Source organism: Patiria miniata, unplaced genomic scaffold (genome assembly GCF_015706575.1).
Source record: "Patiria miniata isolate m_02_andy unplaced genomic scaffold, ASM1570657v1 HiC_scaffold_13, whole genome shotgun sequence".
In the NCBI taxonomy this organism is placed as follows: domain Eukaryota; kingdom Metazoa; phylum Echinodermata; class Asteroidea; order Valvatida; family Asterinidae; genus Patiria; species Patiria miniata.
In genome coordinates, this window is record NW_024037051.1 from 15,193,964 (window position 1) to 15,216,612 (window position 22,649).

The 22,649-nt window shown below is 38.1% G+C and overlaps 1 pseudogene across 1 annotated transcript; it reads right to left on the minus strand.

Annotated features, from left to right (window-relative positions):
• Positions 1-11,616: 11,616 nt before the first annotated feature.
• Positions 11,617-16,396, minus strand: LOC119718867 (annotated as a pseudogene). The gene has a single exon (XR_005269856.1). The product of XR_005269856.1 is annotated as a cytochrome c oxidase subunit 1-like (transcript).
• Positions 16,397-22,649: the final 6,253 nt, after the last annotated feature.

A 22,649-nucleotide genomic window follows, 5' to 3' on the forward strand; every position in this document is an offset into this window, starting at 1 on the left:
TATATATAATGTAATCAGAAAATAGTTTAGGTAGAATGATAGCTTTGGGAGTTGTTGGTGTGAGTATAAAGTCTTGCTTTTCTGATTAGAAAGATAAGGATTGAACTTATATTTAAGAAATCAAAATTCTTTGTTTTACCGTTATACTACTTTCTAGTGGGTTGTAGCCTAATGGAAAGGCAATTGGCCGTTAACCAGGAGATAACAAGATCAATACTTGTCAGCTCAGGCTGGGGTAGCAAAGTGGTTACTGCAGTAGACTTAGGATCTATGATCAAGGGTTCAAATCCTTTTCCTAGTTGTGGACTCCGAGAGTTAAACTTGGAGCTATTGATTGCAAATCAATTGTTTTATCTTTTAAACTAAGTTCACTGAAGGGGTTTAAGTTAATTTAAACTAAGAGCCTTCAAAGCTTTAAATAAGAATGGGAATTTTTTAACCTCTGGGTTTTGTAGTGTAATTAACATTTTAGATTGCAAATCTATAGATGCGGGTAATCTCCGTCAAAACTTCAAGGCAATTTGATTTGCACAAATATTAGCTCTGTGTAAAAGAGATGCTTAACTATCAAGCTCTGCCAGGGAAAGAGTAAAGTAAGCTAATAAAAAGCTTTTGGGTTCATACCTCAAAAATGGAAGGATAAATACCTCCCTTTATTTTTGGCCAAAGAGCATTGGAGTGGTTACCAATGATTCCAGTCTGACAATCTGGGGTTATTTTTTAACTAGCTCTTTGTGTTGATTGGGTGGCAGATAGGGATGCAGTAGATTGTAAATTTAGGTAGGAAGGTTCGAGTCCTTTCCTGGTCAGGGTTTCATGAGTATATCAGTACATTCGGCTTCCAACTGAAAGGTTTTTGCAAATAATCAAAAATGAAATAGGTGTGAGAATACTTTATATATATTGATTTGCTGAAATAGCAAAGTGGAAATGCGAGAAGCCTAAGCTTTCTTTATCGAAGGTTCAAATCCTTCTTTCAGCTGTGGATTGATTTGTGTTTTTTGTTAAATCTATTCTTTTTATAGTGCCTGTCTTGTTGGCGGTTGCTTTGTTAACCTTGGTTGAGCGAAAGGTTTTAGGTTACATGCAGCTTCGAAAGGGTCCAAATATTGTGGGGCCTTTTGGGCTGTTACAACCTATTGCGGACGGTTTTAAGCTATTAATTAAGGAGACCTTAAAGCCTTCTAAAGCATCTCCTTATTTATTTTTCTTTTCTCCTGTTCTCTTTTTGGGGATAGCTTTGGTGCTGTGGTCAGTAATTCCAGTGAAGTATTCTGTGTTGAGGATAAAATTGTCTCTGATGTTAATAATAGGTTTATCCAGTTTGTCTGTGTATTCTTTGTTAGGGTCTGGGTGGTCTTCTAATTCTAACTATTCTTTCTTGGGGGCAGTTCGAGCGGTTGCTCAGACGGTTTCTTATGAGATAAGCCTTGGTTTGATTTTGTTAGGGGTGGTATTGTTTGCCGGGGGGTTTAATATAGAGGTTATTGAGAGTTCCCAAAGTAAATCTTGGTTGATGTTTAGTTGTTTTCCTCTATTTGTAATATGATTTGTTTCTACTTTGGCTGAGACTAATCGGGCGCCTTTTGATCTTACGGAGGGGGAGTCTGAAATTGTGTCAGGTTACAAAGTAGAGTATGCTGGAGGCCCATTTGCCATGTTTTTCATAGCAGAGTATGCCAATATTATTTTTATTAAATTGTTGTCTGTTCTTTTGTTTTTAGGCGGGTCTTCACCAGTGGGAAAATTCTTTCCAATTAATGTTTTGGTAGTGAGTATTAAGGCCGGAGTTTTGGTTCTCTTATTTTTGTGGGTGCGAGCTTCTTATCCGCGATTTCGATATGATCAATTAATGTATCTTACTTGAAAGAAGTATCTCCCTCTTAGGTTGTCTTTTCTTGTGTTTTTTGTGGTGTTGTTAGGTGTCTTAAATAGTTTGCCGCCTAGTTCTTGTTTTTTGTAGGTTGAGCTTGTTCCTTAAGGTAAGGACATCTAGCTGATAATTAGATTGAAGAAGGTTAAATTCCTTCCAGGCTTTATGCATCGCAAAATTTTGATGGTATTAATTGCTAATGTGGTATTGGGAACTCTAATTGTTTTGAGAAGACATCACTGATTTACCTTGTGGGTGGGACTTGAAATGAATACTTTGTCTATATTGCCGATTCTTTCTGATCAGTTTACTCCTCGTAAAGTTGAGTCATCGGTGAAGTATTTTCTAGTTCAATCTGTTAGGGCCGGGATTGTGTTGAATGTTGTGATCATCCAGGCTTGGTTATATTCTTCTTGGTCTTTAATGGAGCCTCTAAAACAGGTTACCTCTTTTTTGATGACTTTGGCTTTGGGGCTTAAGTTGGGTTTGTTTCCCTGTCATTACTGATTTCCCGATGTAGTTCAAGGGGTTGGGTTTATCCAGGGCCTGGTTTTATCTACTTGGCAAAAGATAGCGCCATTTACTGTCTTAGTATATGTGGTGGAAAGGTTAAATACAAGTTTACTGGTAAGTTTAGGAGGATTGTCGGTCCTTGTAGGAGGGTGAGGAGGTTTAAATCAAACTCAAATGCGGAAGATATTTGCCTTTTCTTCTATAGCTCATATTGGCTGAATTTGTAGTACAGTTAGGTATTCTGTTAGAGTTGGGTGTGTTATGCTGGTTGTTTACATAATAATAAATTCTTCAGTTTTTTTTATGGCTAAAAGTTTTGATTTGAAGTCTTTATCTCATGTGGGTCGTTTGTCTCTTTATAATTTTGTTGGAGGAGTTGGGCTGGTTTTGAGAATTTTATCCTTGGGGGGGTTGCCGCCTCTTTTTGGGTTTTTGATAAAGTTTATATCTTTAAAGTGCTTAGTTGAGAAAGGATGTTTTATCTTAGCTGGGGTTTTGGTTATGGGTAGATTGTTGAGGTTGTTTTTCTATCTTCGAATAGCTTTTAAAAGAAGTTTGACTTTGTTCCCGCAGCATTCGTTAGTAGTTTTTAGGTGACGAAGAAATCGAAATCAAAATGGGGTGTTTACTTTTGAAGGCGTGTTGCTGAGGGTCAGCTTTGGGGTGAGATCCTTGGGTTTAGTTTGTTTACCTTTGTTTTTATCATTGTTAAAATAATTGTTATATATTAATAAAATTTTAAAAGACTAGCTAGAAGATAATATTGATATTTTAAATTCTTGTGTTGTTATTTTGACCAAAATAGTGTTAATAAGAAGAGTTGAAGAGTATTGGTTAAAGAAATTTAATAAAAAAGCTAAAGTGATAGTACTGTGAAGGAAGGTTGAAATAATATGAAAGATAATTAAATCAGAAAAGAAAAAGTTAAAGTTTGTACCTTTTGTATTATGGTTCAATAAGGTTATGTAAATAGTGTTTTATAACCCGAAGCTGGGCGAGCTAGTGTATTCTGCTTTAAGAGAGAGAGCTTTTACTGTTGCAATAGTAAGGTTTGAGGGTACATTAGGTGTGAAATGCTTATCGCGCTCAGGGATAGCTGGTTTTCCTAGAAATTGGGTGTAAGCTAAATATATGTTTTTATCGCTGTAGTAATTATTTTACAGAATAATAAAGTAGTTTTTGATAGTAGCATAATTGTAAGACAGGAAGGGATAAGCTTTTCTGTCAATAAAGAAAAAGCTTTATTTACTAATTAAGGGTAGTTTTCATAGTAATGTGTCGGATATTGATAAAAAGTAGGATTAATAGCATCTAGCTTTACAAAGGGCGTTAAAGCTTATTTAGTGTAGAAGATACAAAAGATTTTTAGAAAATAATTCTAAATTGTAAAAGTTTATAGGAGAATTTCATAGGTTTGAAAGTTATAATGTTGAAATTAGTAGAGAGTAAAAGCATATTTTTTGTGTATTAATCAGGCCTAACATTGGATGGAACAATTATTCATTATCGGGAAATTAGTTTGTTTAAGTTGTCTACTAACACAAGTAATATGGTGTAGCCTAAATTAAGGGAAAGGAACTCGGCAAATAAAGATTTCGCCTGTTTACCAAAAACATCGCTCTTTGTAAAGAATCTAATATATAAAGGGTCCTGCCTGCCCAGTGACTTAGTTAAACGGCCGCGGTATCTTGACCGTGCAAAGGTAGCATAATCATTTGCCTCTTAAATGGGGGCTGGTATGAATGGCAAGACGGGAATCTAGCTGTCTCTCCCTTATATCTTGAAGTTAATATTTCTGTGAAGAAGCAGGAATGGGATCGCAGGACGAGAAGACCCTATCGAGCTTTAGTAGAAATAAGATATAGCTTTGTCAATAGTGTTTGTGTTGCTAATTCAATTGTTAGAAACAGTTCTTATAGTTTTACTACTAAAAACAGTAGTGTTGTATATATAATACTTAGGTTGGGGCAACCGCGGAGAATAATTATCCTCCGTTAATTTTATTGGAAAAACAATTATTTTCCAATATAGGATTTATTTAAAAAGTGATCCACCTGCAGTGGTGAGCAAAAGAATAAGTTACCGTAGGGATAACAGCGTAATTTTTTTGGAGAGTTCATATTGATAAAAAAGTTTGCGACCTCGATGTTGGATCGGGATTTCCTGGGGATGCAGCAGTTCCCAATGGTTGGTCTGTTCGACCATTAAAATCCTACGTGATCTGAGTTCAGACCGGCGGGAGCCAGGTCAGTTTCTATCCACGATTTTAAAAAAATAGTTTTTCTTAGTACGAAAGGACCAGAAAGGCGGTACCCCTGCTTAAAGGTATGTGCTGTAACAGTGTTCTGTTAAAAAATAAGATTTTATGGAATTATTTGCGTAGGTTTAATGCCCCGCAGGTAGAAAACGAAAAAAACCTAAAAAGTCGTTTTATTAGGCTAAAATTTAATAATTTTTATAAAAATAAAAAATTAGCCTGCATAGTATCTCTTTTTTTCTTTAAAAGAGGAGTTGCTGGAAAGCCCCAAGATCCAAAAAGGGAAATAATCCTGTAGATAGAAAGGTCTTAAAGCACACTAGTTGTATGCCCTGTTGTCAGGGGAGTGAGTCTTGATCCCTCGGTTATTAAGTAAAATAAATAAATAAAGCGTATTGCGATGTTCTTTGGAAGGTTCTGTACTATCCCTATAAAGCTGATTAGTTGGCCCCTGTCCTTACCCCATGAGGGTGGTGCTTGAACACTAACTTATGTGGATGAATACCTAAACAATGGGTTACCCCCCGGAGGGGGGTAATTAAGTAATTATGAGTGCATTTGGTGGGTGGGAGCCTTAAAAAGGATTTGAACCTCCTTCCCTTAATTTACAAGATTAATAGCTGGCCGATTAGCTTTTAAGGCTCAGAATTTTTATTGGGGTTCTAACCCAAACTTGGGGCGTGAAAAGCCACTGTTGTTGTTCAACTATAAAAATATTTGTGCCAGGCGCATTTTCCAATACGCCTACTTTGTTACGACTTTTCTCCTCTGTGGACGAGAGTGACGGGCGATGTGTGCGCATTTTAGAGCTTGGGTGGGCTTCATGTTTACTTTCTGTTAAACATTACTGCTGAATCCTGTTTGAAGTCCCTTTTTCAAGAGATTGTCCACAGTTGTATTTTTGGTTGATATAGTGTTGTAGCTCACTCATCCCCAGCCTATTAACTGCACCTCGATCTAACGTAGTGAAGAAATTCTTCTTTAGGTATACTTCCCTTGGGGGGTAGACTGACGACGATGGTATACAGGTTGTATGTTCAAAAGCTGGTAAGGTATTTCGTGGGTTATCGGTTAGATGGCAAGCTCCTCCAGGAAGGTCTAAAAAACCGCCAAGTCCTTTGAGTTTTAAACTTTAGTTTGTAGTTCTCAGGTGTTGTGGTTTTTTACGGCTCATATAGTGGGGTATCTAATCCCAGTTTATTTTTGAGCTTTAGTGATGGTCTATGAAAGCTGGGGTTAATATTTTAGTTGTTCTAAGTGTTCTGTAAGCTTATTACTGCTAGAGTTAGTGTTGTACCCAGGTTTGATTTAATCACCTTTTTACCGTTAATTCTTAACTAGGACCTTATGTATAACCGCGGTGGCTGGCACATAATTTACCGGTAATCTTTTCTATGGCTGTATCAAGCTGTTGCTTATTGTACAATGTTGAGTACTGCAGGGGTGGGGTTTATGGTTCTTAGCGTCTTAGGTATCTAAGGATTTAGTCCTGATGCTGTTGTTAAAGGCTAATTTTCCTCTGGGGTCGGGCCTGTGTTAACTCACTGTTTTGCTCTTCACTTGCATGTATCATCCTAGAAGTAATTAAGAATAGGACTAGGACCAAATCGGTTGCTAAGAAAAGGAATTAAACCTTTATTTAAGCGTTTTCAGTGCTTTGCTTTGTCAATTAAGCTATCTTTGCAGAATATTAGCTTTTTTTCTAATTCAGATGCTAGTGGGAATGCTAGAAAGAATAAGGCGAAGTATGCTATAGAGGAAATTTGCCCTAGTACAATAAATGGGTCTTCTACTGGTTGTCTGCCGAGTCAGGTGAGTATAATGAATACCCTAGTAAGTAGTCAAAACAGGCTTTGTGATGCTGGTCGAAACGTGTTAGCTTGATTTTTAGAGGTGTGCAGTAAAGGGACAAGAAACAGGACTAGGATTGAAGCCAGCAGGGCTACTACCCCCCCAAGCTTTTTTGGGATTGATCGTAGGATTGCATAGGCAAACAGGAAATATCATTCTGGTTGGATGTGGACAGGGGTTACCAGGGGTTTAGCTGGTTTGAATTTTTCGGGGTCTTTTAGTAGGTTGGGCGACAATAAAACTATTGATCTTAGGAGCATAAATAAAATAATAAAGCCTGTTACGTCCTTAGTTGAAAAGTAGGTGTGGAATGGGGTCTTATCGAACTTCGATTCTATACCAGTTGGTTTATTAGATCCGGTTTGATGTAGGAAGAATAGGTGGATAATTGACAAAGCAGTGATGATGAAGGGGAATAGGAAATGGAAGGCAAAAAATCGGGTTAGCGTAGCATTGTCAACGGAAAATCCGCCTCAAACTCATTGTACTATAGATGATCCTATGTACGGTACAGCGGATATTAAGTTAGTTATTACTGTAGCTCCTCAGAAAGACATTTGGCCTCAGGGTAATACATATCCTACGAATGCGGTTGCCATGGTTAATAGGAACAGGATGACTCCTATGTTTCAAGTTTCTTCTTTAACGTAGGAGCCATAGTAAATGCCTCGTCCAATGTGGAAGTATAAGCAAAGGAAAAAGAAAGATGCTGTTTTGGCGTGGATGTTTCGTAAAAGTCATCCGTATTTTACATCGCGGCATATGTGGCTGATGGAGGAGAATGCCAGGGAGACGTCTGAGGTGTAATGCATCGCTAGAAATAGGCCGGTAAGTATCTGTATTATTAAGCATAGTCCTAGGAGTGATCCGAATTTTCACCAGATAGAAAGTTTACTTGGGGAAGGTAGGTCTATTAGGGAGTTTTTTATAATTCTAAATAAGGGGTGTTTCTTTCGAAGGGGGCCTGTCATAATTTCTTATATATAATGATTTTTTATACAATCTTAGTTTTAATGTTCCTGGGAAGGACTTTGGTTTTCTATAGTTTGTCGCCTTATTATGGTGCCTTAGGTTTAGTTTTGGTGGCATTGTCTGGTTGCTTGCTGTGCAGATTGTTGGGGTTTTCCTTTATAGCTTTGGTCCTGATTTTAATATATGTTGGGGGGATGTTAGTGGTCTTTGTATACTCTACGGCCATATCAGCAGAGCGGTATCCAAGAGTTAGTAAATTCAATGAAATCTTAGTTCTTAGGCTTCTTGTTATTTTCTGGGGGGTTCTGAAATTTGATTCTTTAGTTAAAGTTGATCTAAAAAGTTGGGTTTTTGTAACAAAAAGTGATTTGGTCGGGGCTAGAAAATTATATAGGAGAATGGGAGGATATTTGTTGATTGGAGGTTATATATTATTGGTAGCTTTAATTGTTGCTCTTGTGCTAACTTATGGGTCGGATTATAGGATTTTAAAGGCTTTGTAAATTAAAGGCAAAGGGCTGACTTTATTCAAGTTGTTATGAGAAGTAAATTGCGTTAGACAGAGGTCTCTGGGGAGAGTTGTCTTATGGTTGTCAGCGACAGTGTTATAATAATTAGGAGGGTTAAAAAGGAAAATAGCAGATACTGCTTTATGTAGCCTGTCTGGGAAAGTTGATATTTTTGTGATGCCTTAGAGGAGGTTGTTGCTATTCCTTGTGCACCAATGTTTTCTCTTCATCCTCGATCTATTTTTCGAGTGGTGAGAGATAGGGATATGAAAAATGAGTAGAATAGGAACAGGATGTGTGATATTTTTTCGTAAAATCATTGTTTGGTGGTGAATGAATTAGCCTTAGATGCGGTGGGGGGTGAAATCTTTAGGGTAAGTTCTTGTAGAATTGAAATTGAGAAAAGTACTCCTGTGATGGTTAGTAGAAGTGCGATGGTCTTTAATATGGAGCTAATTGTTATAATCGGGGCAAGGACTGTAAGTTTGGTAAGAATTCACCCGGATAAAATAGTTCCAAGGGCTAAGCGTTTTAGAGATTTGATTAGATTATTTTTTTCTTCTTTTGTGGGGGTAAGGGGGGAAAAGGAGGGGTTCTTAATAAAGCAAAAGAATATGATTCGAAATGAATAAACTGAGGTTAATAGTGTTGCTAGAAGGGAAAGGGTTATTCCCATAAATTTAGAAAATTTAGTAAGTCCTATTTCTAGGATTAAGTCCTTCGAGTAAAATCCTGCTAAGAAAGGAATTCCTGATAAGGCAAGGCTTCCTAGAATAATACAGGCGGATGTGTTGGGAAGAATAAAGTGAAGCCCGCCCATCTTTCGAATGTCTTGTTCATCTTTAAGGCTGTGTATAATTCTTCCTGAGGACAAAAATAGCATGGCCTTGAAGAAGGCGTGAGTGCAGATATGAAATAATGCTATTTTAGGCTGGTTTAGGCCAATGGCGACCATCATTAGCCCTAGTTGTCTTGTGGTAGAATATGCAACTATCTTCTTTATGTCGTGTTGAGAGATAGCAGTAGTAGCGGCGAAAATAGCTGTTATTGATCCAAGGATTAGGCACCAAGTTTTAAAATTTCTAGCAGAAGCATATAGGGGCCCTAGTCGAATGAGTAAGAAAATTCCAGCTACTACCATGGTCGAGCTGTGAAGTAATGCTGAAACGGGGGTGGGGCCTTCCATTGCTGCGGGGAGTCAGGGGTGAAGACCAAATTGGGCAGACTTTCCGGCTGCGGCTATTAGAAGTCCAATTAGTAGAAGATTTTTGAATGAGTGAGGTACTTTTATATTAAATATTTCTGGCAAAGACCAAGAATTAAATAGTGTGATTCTTAAAGAAAAGAATAAAAGAATTCCTATGTCCCCTATTCGATTGTAGATAACTGCTTGAATAGCTGAATTTTTAGCTTTTGTTCGAGATGTTCATCATCTAATAAGTAAAAAAGATAGAAATCCCACTCCCTCTCAGCCTATAAACAATAAAAAGATATTTTTAGTAGAGGTTAGTATAATCATTTTTAAAAGAAAGATTATAAGAAGTCGAAAAAATTTATGGGGGTTTGGGTCATTGTCCATGTAGTAGTACGAGAATTCTAGTATAGACCATGAGACTATAAGAGCAACTGACAAAAAGGTTTTAAACTTTAGGTCAAAACGAAATTCTATGTTTAACGAAAATCTTTTTTTAGGTAGCCAATTAAACAGGGAGATGGTTGTCTCTGGAATTTTGAATATTATTTCTATAAATAGGGGGAAAAGGGATAAAATGGCTAGTATCTTTAATAAAGAGGTAAAAAATAGTCTATTTTTAAATAAATAGCTAAAACTGGTTTTGTGAAAAATTCCCAGGCTGTAAGAACTTGATTTTAAATTGCTTGGGTTAGTTTTATTTTGAAAAAAGAATATAGAGGACAACAGGATAATAATGATAGAAATTTTTATAGTAAGTATAATTCTAGAGGGTTTTACTGTCACCGAAACTTCTATAGAGTTGAACTACAGATTCTGAGACTTAGCAGGACCGGAATAAGCCAATAAGTTTCGGACCAGAGACCAGGTTTTAACTGGTAATTCTAATGCCACAAATTAATGTTTTTTTTAAACTACTTTGGTCAAATTTTTCGTAAAATTTTGAAATGCTCTGCTATTTGGGATGATTTACCGATCTGCAAAATAAAACAGATCTTGGGGAATTCCACTCTTTTTTTTTTTTTTTTTTTTTATAAGGGGGGGTACGGTAACTATTTGTATTTTATTTAATTAAAATGGCGGAGGGTTTCAAAACGAGAAAAACTAAAGGAAGGAGGTGGAAGGTCATAAGAGTATGTTCGGAGGTGTTTGTTGGTTGAATTTTAGTTAAGAATGGGGGGAAAGAGCTTTTATTGGTTCTCCTGAGGATCAGAAGGGAGTAGATGGCTCCAAAGATTGTTGCTATTGTTATTATCGGCATAGATAGTGTTTTTCAATCAATTATTGCCACTAGGATGAGGAGTTCTCCTATTAGATTGGGGGTTGGGGGGAGTCCTAAGTTTGCTATGCAAGTAACGGTTCATCATAAGGTAAGTAGGGGTGTGACCATCTTAAATCCTCGTGTTATTGATAAGGTTCGAGTTCCTTTTCGCTCGTAGAGCAATTTAGCAAGGCAAAATAGTGCGGAGGAGATTAGTCCGTGTGCAATCATTAGTGTTAGGGCTCCTTTTAGGCCTCAAAGGGAGAGTGAGAATATTCCTGAGGCTACTATGCTCATGTGGCCGACAGAGGAATAGGCTATTAAGGCCTTTAGGTCTGTCTGTCGCAGGCAAATTATCCTCGTTATTAGGGCCCCTCATATGCAAAATGTGGTAGCAGGGGTTGATAAGAGTAGGGAGGAAGGAGTAGAAAATAGTGGGATTGTCCGGAGGAGTCCGTATCCTCCTAGCTTTAGAAGTATTGCTGCAAGTATCATTGACCCCGCTATTGGCGCCTCTACGTGGGCCTTTGGGAGTCATAGGTGGAATCCGTATATGGGCATCTTTATTATGAAGGCCACAAAGCAGCAGATTCATCATATGGATGTTAGCGTGACGGGGAGATTGGAAATTGATTTGGTTAGGTGAATTGATGGAAGTATGATGGTTTTTTTGTGGGTAAATATTGCTATGATTGAAACGAGTAGCGGCAGGGATCCTATAAGAGTATAAAACAGGAAGTATATCCTTGCTTGGTATCGTTCCTTTTGTGCTCCTCATCGTGATATAAGAGTGAGGGTGGGAAGAAGTGTGGTCTCAAAGGCGACGTAGAAAAGGCTTAGTTCTAATGAGGAGAATGTTAAGATTAGGGCGGTCAGTATGATGAACACGAGTGAGATGAAAGTGCGTTGGTTAATGTGTTTGTGGTTTTGGATAGTTTTTATTCTAGCGATGAGGGATATGGGGACTAGTCATGATCTTAGAATTATTAGGGGTGTAGATGTGGGATCTGTAGCGAATTTTAAGGATAGTTTGTGTCAAAGAGAGGCAGAATGGTTTCTTAGTAGGTTCAATCTTATTATGGAAATAAGTATGGATTTTATAATGGAGGAGGGCCATAAAAGCTTCCGTGGTACTATTCAGGTAGTTGTCAGTGTTAAGGTAGAGGTAAGAATAAGATATATCATTAGTTGGTATTATTCGGCTCAGTCTAGGCCTCCTTGTACTCATTCGAAAATTAATCCAATGGTTAGTATAAAGAGGAATAGGCAGGTGAGTAAAATAGGGGTGTGTACAGGATGCAGGAAAATTCTGAAAGGCAGGGGGAATAGTAGGGCTATTTCTAGATCAAAAAGTAGAAATAAAATGGCCACCAGGAAGAATCGGAATGAGAAGGGGACTCGAGCGGATTTTAGGGGGTCGAAACCGCATTCATAGGGAGATGACTTTTCTGAGTCCGTTTTTCGAGATGGGAGGAAGTGTGCAGCGAATGTGATTAATGCGGTTATAAGTGAGATTGACGCAAAGAGGGTGAGGAATTTGAAAATTTTATTGGTATATATAGTTTGGTGTGGAGAAATGGCAGATAGGGATGCATTTAGCTTGAAACTAAAAAGAGGAAGGTTCAAATCCTTTTTTCTCTTATGATCCTCATCAGTAAATGCAAATGTAAAGGAATAATCAGACTACGTCTACGAAGTGTCAATACCAGGCGGCTGCTTCAAATCCAAAATGGTGATTATTCGAGAAGTGAAATGTTATTAGTCGGAGGAAGCAAATAAATAGGAAAGTTGTACCTATGAGTACGTGCAGGCCGTGGAAGCCTGTGGCTACAAAAAATGTGGACCCGTAGACTCTGTCTGCGATAGTAAATGGGGAGTCATAATATTCTCAAGCTTGAAGGCCGGTGAAGTAGACCCCAAGGATTACTGTAAGAAATAATCCTTGTATTGCTTCGGTTCGATTTTGGGCTAGTATTCTGTGGTGGGCTCAGGTGACTGTAACCCCTGAGGAGAGTAGGACGGCTGTGTTTAGTAGGGGGACCAGAAATGGATTTATGGGGCTAATTCCAGTTGGGGGTCAGGATACTCCGAGTTCAATCGTGGGTGCTAGGCTTCTGTGAAAAAATGCTCAGAAGAAGGCAAAAAAGAAGCACACTTCGGAGGTTATAAAAAGTATCATGCCGTACCGTAGTCCTGTGTTTACGGGCAGGGTGTGTCTTCCTTGAAAAGTTGCTTCTCGGATTACGTCTCGTCATCAATTTATAATGGTTAGAAGAAGGAGGATCGTTCCGGCTAGAAGGAGGTGATTTTTGTTAGCATGAAATCATAGTATAAGGCCAGAGGTCATCATTAGAGCTCTTATTGCCCCAGTTAGAGGCCAGGGGCTTTGGTCAACCAGGTGGTATGGGTGTTGATGGGTCATAAGTTTTATAGGTTTTGGGATAGGTAAAAGTTGACTAGGGCGGTGAATACGTAGGCTTGAATACAGGCTACACCTATTTCTAAGAGGAAGAGAAAGAAAAATATTAGTAAGGTAATTCCGGCTATGGAAGGGCTGTTGGATAGAGTTCAGATTGCGGTGGATAATAGGAATATGAGTAAGTGTCCAGCGGTTAGGTTTGCTGCAAGTCGTAGTCCTAATGCTATGGGTTGTGCAAAAAGGCTAATTGTTTCTATAATTACCATGAATGGTATAAGATAAGAGGGGGTTCCTTGGGGAACTAAGTGGCCTAGTCGGCTGTTGAATGCTAAGTAAAATCCAAGTATTTTTACGGACATTCAAAGGGGAATTCCAACAGAGTATGTTAGTGATATGTGGCTTGTGGAGGTAAATGCATATGGAAGGAGACCAAGGACTTTTACTGAAAATATGAGTATGAATATGGCGGTAAAAGTTGATATTCAAGGGGCTGTGTTAGGGTTTGTTTGTTGAAACAGGATCTTAAGTACCTCTTGGTAAAAGGATAGTATGAGGAGGTTTGCTCGGGAAGGGAGTCATTTAGATGGTTTGGAAATGGATAGCCATCTAAGGTTAAGGAAGATGGCTGTTATGGTCATAGGGATAAATAAGATAAGGTCTGGGGAGAACTGGCCAAAGATTCTTTTTAGTTTCAGGTTCATGTTAGGTTTGGGGTAGTGTTAGTAGTGGTTCTGGTATTTGTAATTTTGTTAGTAGGTTTTGTTTTCAAGAGTATTATAAATATAATTAGCAAGGAGGTTCAGCCCAGGAAAAATTTAAGTAGTCATCATGCAAGTTTTAGTTGTGGCATTTCTTTGATAGTGGGTGGGTAATTCACTTTTATTCAAATTAAGAGTTTGATGCTACCTTATTAGCTTATCAAAGATTCGGTTATAAATTTAGATACTCAGGTTTCGAATGTGGAGAATTTTACTGATTCAATTACTATGGGCATGAAGCTGTGTTTGGCCCCGCAGATTTCTGAACATTGGCCATAGAACAGCCCACATCGGGAGATAAAGAATTTTACCTGATTCAAGCGTCCGGGGACGGCATCCATCTTTATGCCAAGAGAAGGGATCGCCCAGGAGTGTAGGACGTCTGCGGAAGAGACTAATACTCGGATGGGTGTTTGGGCAGGCAGGGTGAGTCGATTGTCTACTTCTAGGAGTCGAGGTTTACCAGAGGTGAGATCAGAGGTTGGGATCATGTAGGAGTCGAATTCTAACTCTCGATAGTCTGCATATTCATATCTTCAGTACCATTGGTGTCCTATGGCCTTTATTGTTAGGAATGGGTTTTTTACTTCGTCCATTAAGTACAGTAGCTGTAGGGAGGGGAGGGCAATAAATATTAGTATTACGGCAGGTATAATGGTTCAGATAGTTTCTAGTCCTTGACCTTCTAAAAAGAATCGGTTGGTTTTGGAGGAAAATAGTAGCGAAGCTAGTCCGTAAAATACTAATATTGTTATTAGGGTGAGGATAATTAAAGTATAATCATGAAAGTATATAAGTTCTTCCATTAGTGGGGAAGATGCATCTTGCAGTCCTAGTTGGGTTCAGTTTGCCATTTACTGTTGGAGTATTTTAATGGTTGATACAAGGTCGGAGTTGTGTGTCCGGGAGAGGGCTACCATGAGAGAAAGTCCTGCGCTGGCTTCACAGGCTGATAGGGTTAGGAGAATAAGTTTATTCGTGAGTATAAATGTTGTTCCGGCTTTTATGGCTCATATGGTTAGTCTCATGAATAGGGATATTAATAGGAGTTCTAAGCATAATAGAATTGATAGGAAGTGTAGTCGTTTTATTAGAATTCCGAGAAGGCCTAAGTAGAATATTGTTATGGTAATAATGAAAGTTGATGTAATAGGAGGATTTCGGGGTGTTTACCGAAATTTTTTAAGTCGAAATTAAGGGTTTTTGTTAAACTAATCCTCGTTTACTTAATTAGGTAGACTGTTGAAGGGATTTCGTCAAATGTGTGGTGAGATGGGGGAAAAGATGAGTATTGTCATTCAAGGGAAGAGGAAGAGAATTCAGGTTGTAGGGCAGTTCGTTGGGAAGTAAATGCTTCTCACAAGATGAATAAGAATACCAACGTTGCAATAAGGGATATGGTTCTACCAATAGAAGATACGGTGTTTCAGAGTGTGTAGGCATCGGGGTAGTCGGAGTATCGTCGTGGCATTCCAGCTAGTCCTAGGAAATGTTGTGGGAAGAAGGTAAGGTTTACACCGATAAACATCAGAGTGAAGTGAATCTTTCCTCATAGGGGGTGTAGGCCTACTCCGGAGAATAGGGGAAATCAGTGGGTAAATCCTGCAAATATGGCAAAAACTGCTCCCATTGACAATACGTAGTGAAAGTGGGCGACTACATAGTAAGTATCGTGGAGAATAACGTCAATGGATGATTTTGCAAGGATAACTCCGGTTAGTCCACCAATGGTAAATAAGAATACGAATCCAAGTGCTCATAGTAGAGGTGTGTCTCATCGGAGATTCCTTCCTTGTAGTGTTGCCATTCAGCTAAATACCTTTATACCAGTTGGTACTGCTATAATCATGGTTGCTGCTGTAAAGTATGCTCGGGTGTCAACGTCCATCCCGACTGTAAACATGTGGTGGGCTCAAACTAAAAACCCTAGAATTCCAATAGAAACTATGGCGTAGACCATTCCGAGATAACCAAATGGCTCTCTCTTTCCTGCGTAGTGGGCGATTACGTGAGAGATCATTCCAAATCCAGGAAGAATAAGAATGTAAACTTCTGGGTGGCCAAAGAATCAGAATAAGTGTTGAAATAAGATAGGGTCTCCCCCTCCTGCGGGGTCGAAAAAGGTGGTATTAACTTTTCGGTCTGTAAGAAGCATTGTTATTGCACCTGCAAGTACTGGTAAGGATAGAAGGAGCAGGAAAGCTGTTACGAATACTGACCATACAAACAAAGGAAGTCGGTCAAATGAAATTCCTGGTGTTCGCATTTTTATAACAGTTGTTATGAATTTTATTGAGGCAAGTATTGAGGAAGCTCCCGCTAGGTGAAGGGAAAATATTGCTAAGTCTACTGATCCTCCAGCGTGGGCTAATCCTCTAGATAATGGGGGGTAGATTGTTCATCCTGTTCCGGCTCCTCTTTCCACGCCTGCGGAAGCTAATAAAAGTAGAAAGGATGGGGGAATTAGTCAGAATCTCATATTGTTCATTCGGGGAAAGGCCATGTCAGGGGCTCCGATCATTAACGGTATTAGTCAGTTTCCGAATCCTCCAATCATAATTGGCATTACCATGAAGAATATCATGACTAGGGCGTGTGCAGTAACTATTACTTTGTATATTTGGTCGTCTTGTAGTAAGGATCCAGGTTGTGCTAGTTCTGTCCGTATTATTACACTCATTGCTGTTCCGGCCATCCCAGCTCAGGCTCCAAAGATAAGATAAAGGGTTCCAATGTCCTTGTGTTTGGTGGAAAAGAATCATCGTCTTAGTTGCATGGTTTATAAATTTGTTATATATAATGTAATCAGAAAATAGTTTAGGTAGAATGATAGCTTTGGGAGTTGTTGGTGTGAGTATAAAGTCTTGCTTTTCTGATTAGAAAGATAAGGATTGAACTTATATTTAAGAAATCAAAATTCTTTGTTTTACCGTTATACTACTTTCTAGTGGGTTGTAGCCTAATGGAAAGGCAATTGGCCGTTAACCAGGAGATAACAAGATCAATACTTGTCAGCTCAGGCTGGGGTAGCAAAGTGGTTACTGCAGTAGACTTAGGATCTATGATCAAGGGTTCAAATCCTTTTCCTAGTTGTGGACTCCGAGAGTTAAACTTGGAGCTATTGATTGCAAATCAATTGTTTTATCTTTTAAACTAAGTTCACTGAAGGGGTTTAAGTTAATTTAAACTAAGAGCCTTCAAAGCTTTAAATAAGAATGGGAATTTTTTAACCTCTGGGTTTTGTAGTGTAATTAACATTTTAGATTGCAAATCTATAGATGCGGGTAATCTCCGTCAAAACTTCAAGGCAATTTGATTTGCACAAATATTAGCTCTGTGTAAAAGAGATGCTTAACTATCAAGCTCTGCCAGGGAAAGAGTAAAGTAAGCTAATAAAAAGCTTTTGGGTTCATACCTCAAAAATGGAAGGATAAATACCTCCCTTTATTTTTGGCCAAAGAGCATTGGAGTGGTTACCAATGATTCCAGTCTGACAATCTGGGGTTATTTTTTAACTAGCTCTTTGTGTTGATTGGGTGGCAGATAGGGATGCAGTAGATTGTAAATTTAGGTAGGAAGGTTCGAGTCCTTTCCTGGTCAGGGTTTCATGAGTATATCAGTACATTCGGCTTCCAACTGAAAGGTTTTTGCAAATAATCAAAAATGAAATAGGTGTGAGAATACTTTATATATATTGATTTGCTGAAATAGCAAAGTGGAAATGCGAGAAGCCTAAGCTTTCTTTATCGAAGGTTCAAATCCTTCTTTCAGCTGTGGATTGATTTGTGTTTTTTGTTAAATCTATTCTTTTTATAGTGCCTGTCTTGTTGGCGGTTGCTTTGTTAACCTTGGTTGAGCGAAAGGTTTTAGGTTACATGCAGCTTCGAAAGGGTCCAAATATTGTGGGGCCTTTTGGGCTGTTACAACCTATTGCGGACGGTTTTAAGCTATTAATTAAGGAGACCTTAAAGCCTTCTAAAGCATCTCCTTATTTATTTTTCTTTTCTCCTGTTCTCTTTTTGGGGATAGCTTTGGTGCTGTGGTCAGTAATTCCAGTGAAGTATTCTGTGTTGAGGATAAAATTGTCTCTGATGTTAATAATAGGTTTATCCAGTTTGTCTGTGTATTCTTTGTTAGGGTCTGGGTGGTCTTCTAATTCTAACTATTCTTTCTTGGGGGCAGTTCGAGCGGTTGCTCAGACGGTTTCTTATGAGATAAGCCTTGGTTTGATTTTGTTAGGGGTGGTATTGTTTGCCGGGGGGTTTAATATAGAGGTTATTGAGAGTTCCCAAAGTAAATCTTGGTTGATGTTTAGTTGTTTTCCTCTATTTGTAATATGATTTGTTTCTACTTTGGCTGAGACTAATCGGGCGCCTTTTGATCTTACGGAGGGGGAGTCTGAAATTGTGTCAGGTTACAAAGTAGAGTATGCTGGAGGCCCATTTGCCATGTTTTTCATAGCAGAGTATGCCAATATTATTTTTATTAAATTGTTGTCTGTTCTTTTGTTTTTAGGCGGGTCTTCACCAGTGGGAAAATTCTTTCCAATTAATGTTTTGGTAGTGAGTATTAAGGCCGGAGTTTTGGTTCTCTTATTTTTGTGGGTGCGAGCTTCTTATCCGCGATTTCGATATGATCAATTAATGTATCTTACTTGAAAGAAGTATCTCCCTCTTAGGTTGTCTTTTCTTGTGTTTTTTGTGGTGTTGTTAGGTGTCTTAAATAGTTTGCCGCCTAGTTCTTGTTTTTTGTAGGTTGAGCTTGTTCCTTAAGGTAAGGACATCTAGCTGATAATTAGATTGAAGAAGGTTAAATTCCTTCCAGGCTTTATGCATCGCAAAATTTTGATGGTATTAATTGCTAATGTGGTATTGGGAACTCTAATTGTTTTGAGAAGACATCACTGATTTACCTTGTGGGTGGGACTTGAAATGAATACTTTGTCTATATTGCCGATTCTTTCTGATCAGTTTACTCCTCGTAAAGTTGAGTCATCGGTGAAGTATTTTCTAGTTCAATCTGTTAGGGCCGGGATTGTGTTGAATGTTGTGATCATCCAGGCTTGGTTATATTCTTCTTGGTCTTTAATGGAGCCTCTAAAACAGGTTACCTCTTTTTTGATGACTTTGGCTTTGGGGCTTAAGTTGGGTTTGTTTCCCTGTCATTACTGATTTCCCGATGTAGTTCAAGGGGTTGGGTTTATCCAGGGCCTGGTTTTATCTACTTGGCAAAAGATAGCGCCATTTACTGTCTTAGTATATGTGGTGGAAAGGTTAAATACAAGTTTACTGGTAAGTTTAGGAGGATTGTCGGTCCTTGTAGGAGGGTGAGGAGGTTTAAATCAAACTCAAATGCGGAAGATATTTGCCTTTTCTTCTATAGCTCATATTGGCTGAATTTGTAGTACAGTTAGGTATTCTGTTAGAGTTGGGTGTGTTATGCTGGTTGTTTACATAATAATAAATTCTTCAGTTTTTTTTATGGCTAAAAGTTTTGATTTGAAGTCTTTATCTCATGTGGGTCGTTTGTCTCTTTATAATTTTGTTGGAGGAGTTGGGCTGGTTTTGAGAATTTTATCCTTGGGGGGGTTGCCGCCTCTTTTTGGGTTTTTGATAAAGTTTATATCTTTAAAGTGCTTAGTTGAGAAAGGATGTTTTATCTTAGCTGGGGTTTTGGTTATGGGTAGATTGTTGAGGTTGTTTTTCTATCTTCGAATAGCTTTTAAAAGAAGTTTGACTTTGTTCCCGCAGCATTCGTTAGTAGTTTTTAGGTGACGAAGAAATCGAAATCAAAATGGGGTGTTTACTTTTGAAGGCGTGTTGCTGAGGGTCAGCTTTGGGGTGAGATCCTTGGGTTTAGTTTGTTTACCTTTGTTTTTATCATTGTTAAAATAATTGTTATATATTAATAAAATTTTAAAAGACTAGCTAGAAGATAATATTGATATTTTAAATTCTTGTGTTGTTATTTTGACCAAAATAGTGTTAATAAGAAGAGTTGAAGAGTATTGGTTAAAGAAATTTAATAAAAAAGCTAAAGTGATAGTACTGTGAAGGAAGGTTGAAATAATATGAAAGATAATTAAATCAGAAAAGAAAAAGTTAAAGTTTGTACCTTTTGTATTATGGTTCAATAAGGTTATGTAAATAGTGTTTTATAACCCGAAGCTGGGCGAGCTAGTGTATTCTGCTTTAAGAGAGAGAGCTTTTACTGTTGCAATAGTAAGGTTTGAGGGTACATTAGGTGTGAAATGCTTATCGCGCTCAGGGATAGCTGGTTTTCCTAGAAATTGGGTGTAAGCTAAATATATGTTTTTATCGCTGTAGTAATTATTTTACAGAATAATAAAGTAGTTTTTGATAGTAGCATAATTGTAAGACAGGAAGGGATAAGCTTTTCTGTCAATAAAGAAAAAGCTTTATTTACTAATTAAGGGTAGTTTTCATAGTAATGTGTCGGATATTGATAAAAAGTAGGATTAATAGCATCTAGCTTTACAAAGGGCGTTAAAGCTTATTTAGTGTAGAAGATACAAAAGATTTTTAGAAAATAATTCTAAATTGTAAAAGTTTATAGGAGAATTTCATAGGTTTGAAAGTTATAATGTTGAAATTAGTAGAGAGTAAAAGCATATTTTTTGTGTATTAATCAGGCCTAACATTGGATGGAACAATTATTCATTATCGGGAAATTAGTTTGTTTAAGTTGTCTACTAACACAAGTAATATGGTGTAGCCTAAATTAAGGGAAAGGAACTCGGCAAATAAAGATTTCGCCTGTTTACCAAAAACATCGCTCTTTGTAAAGAATCTAATATATAAAGGGTCCTGCCTGCCCAGTGACTTAGTTAAACGGCCGCGGTATCTTGACCGTGCAAAGGTAGCATAATCATTTGCCTCTTAAATGGGGGCTGGTATGAATGGCAAGACGGGAATCTAGCTGTCTCTCCCTTATATCTTGAAGTTAATATTTCTGTGAAGAAGCAGGAATGGGATCGCAGGACGAGAAGACCCTATCGAGCTTTAGTAGAAATAAGATATAGCTTTGTCAATAGTGTTTGTGTTGCTAATTCAATTGTTAGAAACAGTTCTTATAGTTTTACTACTAAAAACAGTAGTGTTGTATATATAATACTTAGGTTGGGGCAACCGCGGAGAATAATTATCCTCCGTTAATTTTATTGGAAAAACAATTATTTTCCAATATAGGATTTATTTAAAAAGTGATCCACCTGCAGTGGTGAGCAAAAGAATAAGTTACCGTAGGGATAACAGCGTAATTTTTTTGGAGAGTTCATATTGATAAAAAAGTTTGCGACCTCGATGTTGGATCGGGATTTCCTGGGGATGCAGCAGTTCCCAATGGTTGGTCTGTTCGACCATTAAAATCCTACGTGATCTGAGTTCAGACCGGCGGGAGCCAGGTCAGTTTCTATCCACGATTTTAAAAAAATAGTTTTTCTTAGTACGAAAGGACCAGAAAGGCGGTACCCCTGCTTAAAGGTATGTGCTGTAACAGTGTTCTGTTAAAAAATAAGATTTTATGGAATTATTTGCGTAGGTTTAATGCCCCGCAGGTAGAAAACGAAAAAAACCTAAAAAGTCGTTTTATTAGGCTAAAATTTAATAATTTTTATAAAAATAAAAAATTAGCCTGCATAGTATCTCTTTTTTTCTTTAAAAGAGGAGTTGCTGGAAAGCCCCAAGATCCAAAAAGGGAAATAATCCTGTAGATAGAAAGGTCTTAAAGCACACTAGTTGTATGCCCTGTTGTCAGGGGAGTGAGTCTTGATCCCTCGGTTATTAAGTAAAATAAATAAATAAAGCGTATTGCGATGTTCTTTGGAAGGTTCTGTACTATCCCTATAAAGCTGATTAGTTGGCCCCTGTCCTTACCCCATGAGGGTGGTGCTTGAACACTAACTTATGTGGATGAATACCTAAACAATGGGTTACCCCCGGAGGGGGGTAATTAAGTAATTATGAGTGCATTTGGTGGGTGGGAGCCTTAAAAAGGATTTGAACCTCCTTCCCTTAATTTACAAGATTAATAGCTGGCCGATTAGCTTTTAAGGCTCAGAATTTTTATTGGGGTTCTAACCCAAACTTGGGGCGTGAAAAGCCACTGTTGTTGTTCAACTATAAAAATATTTGTGCCAGGCGCATTTTCCAATACGCCTACTTTGTTACGACTTTTCTCCTCTGTGGACGAGAGTGACGGGCGATGTGTGCGCATTTTAGAGCTTGGGTGGGCTTCATGTTTACTTTCTGTTAAACATTACTGCTGAATCCTGTTTGAAGTCCCTTTTTCAAGAGATTGTCCACAGTTGTATTTTTGGTTGATATAGTGTTGTAGCTCACTCATCCCCAGCCTATTAACTGCACCTCGATCTAACGTAGTGAAGAAATTCTTCTTTAGGTATACTTCCCTTGGGGGGTAGACTGACGACGATGGTATACAGGTTGTATGTTCAAAAGCTGGTAAGGTATTTCGTGGGTTATCGGTTAGATGGCAAGCTCCTCCAGGAAGGTCTAAAAAACCGCCAAGTCCTTTGAGTTTTAAACTTTAGTTTGTAGTTCTCAGGTGTTGTGGTTTTTTACGGCTCATATAGTGGGGTATCTAATCCCAGTTTATTTTTGAGCTTTAGTGATGGTCTATGAAAGCTGGGGTTAATATTTTAGTTGTTCTAAGTGTTCTGTAAGCTTATTACTGCTAGAGTTAGTGTTGTACCCAGGTTTGATTTAATCACCTTTTTACCGTTAATTCTTAACTAGGACCTTATGTATAACCGCGGTGGCTGGCACATAATTTACCGGTAATCTTTTCTATGGCTGTATCAAGCTGTTGCTTATTGTACAATGTTGAGTACTGCAGGGGTGGGGTTTATGGTTCTTAGCGTCTTAGGTATCTAAGGATTTAGTCCTGATGCTGTTGTTAAAGGCTATTTTCCTCTGGGGTCGGGCCTGTGTTAACTCACTTTTTGCTCTTCACTTGCATGTATCATCCTAGAAGTAATTAAGAATAGGACTAGGACCAAATCGGTT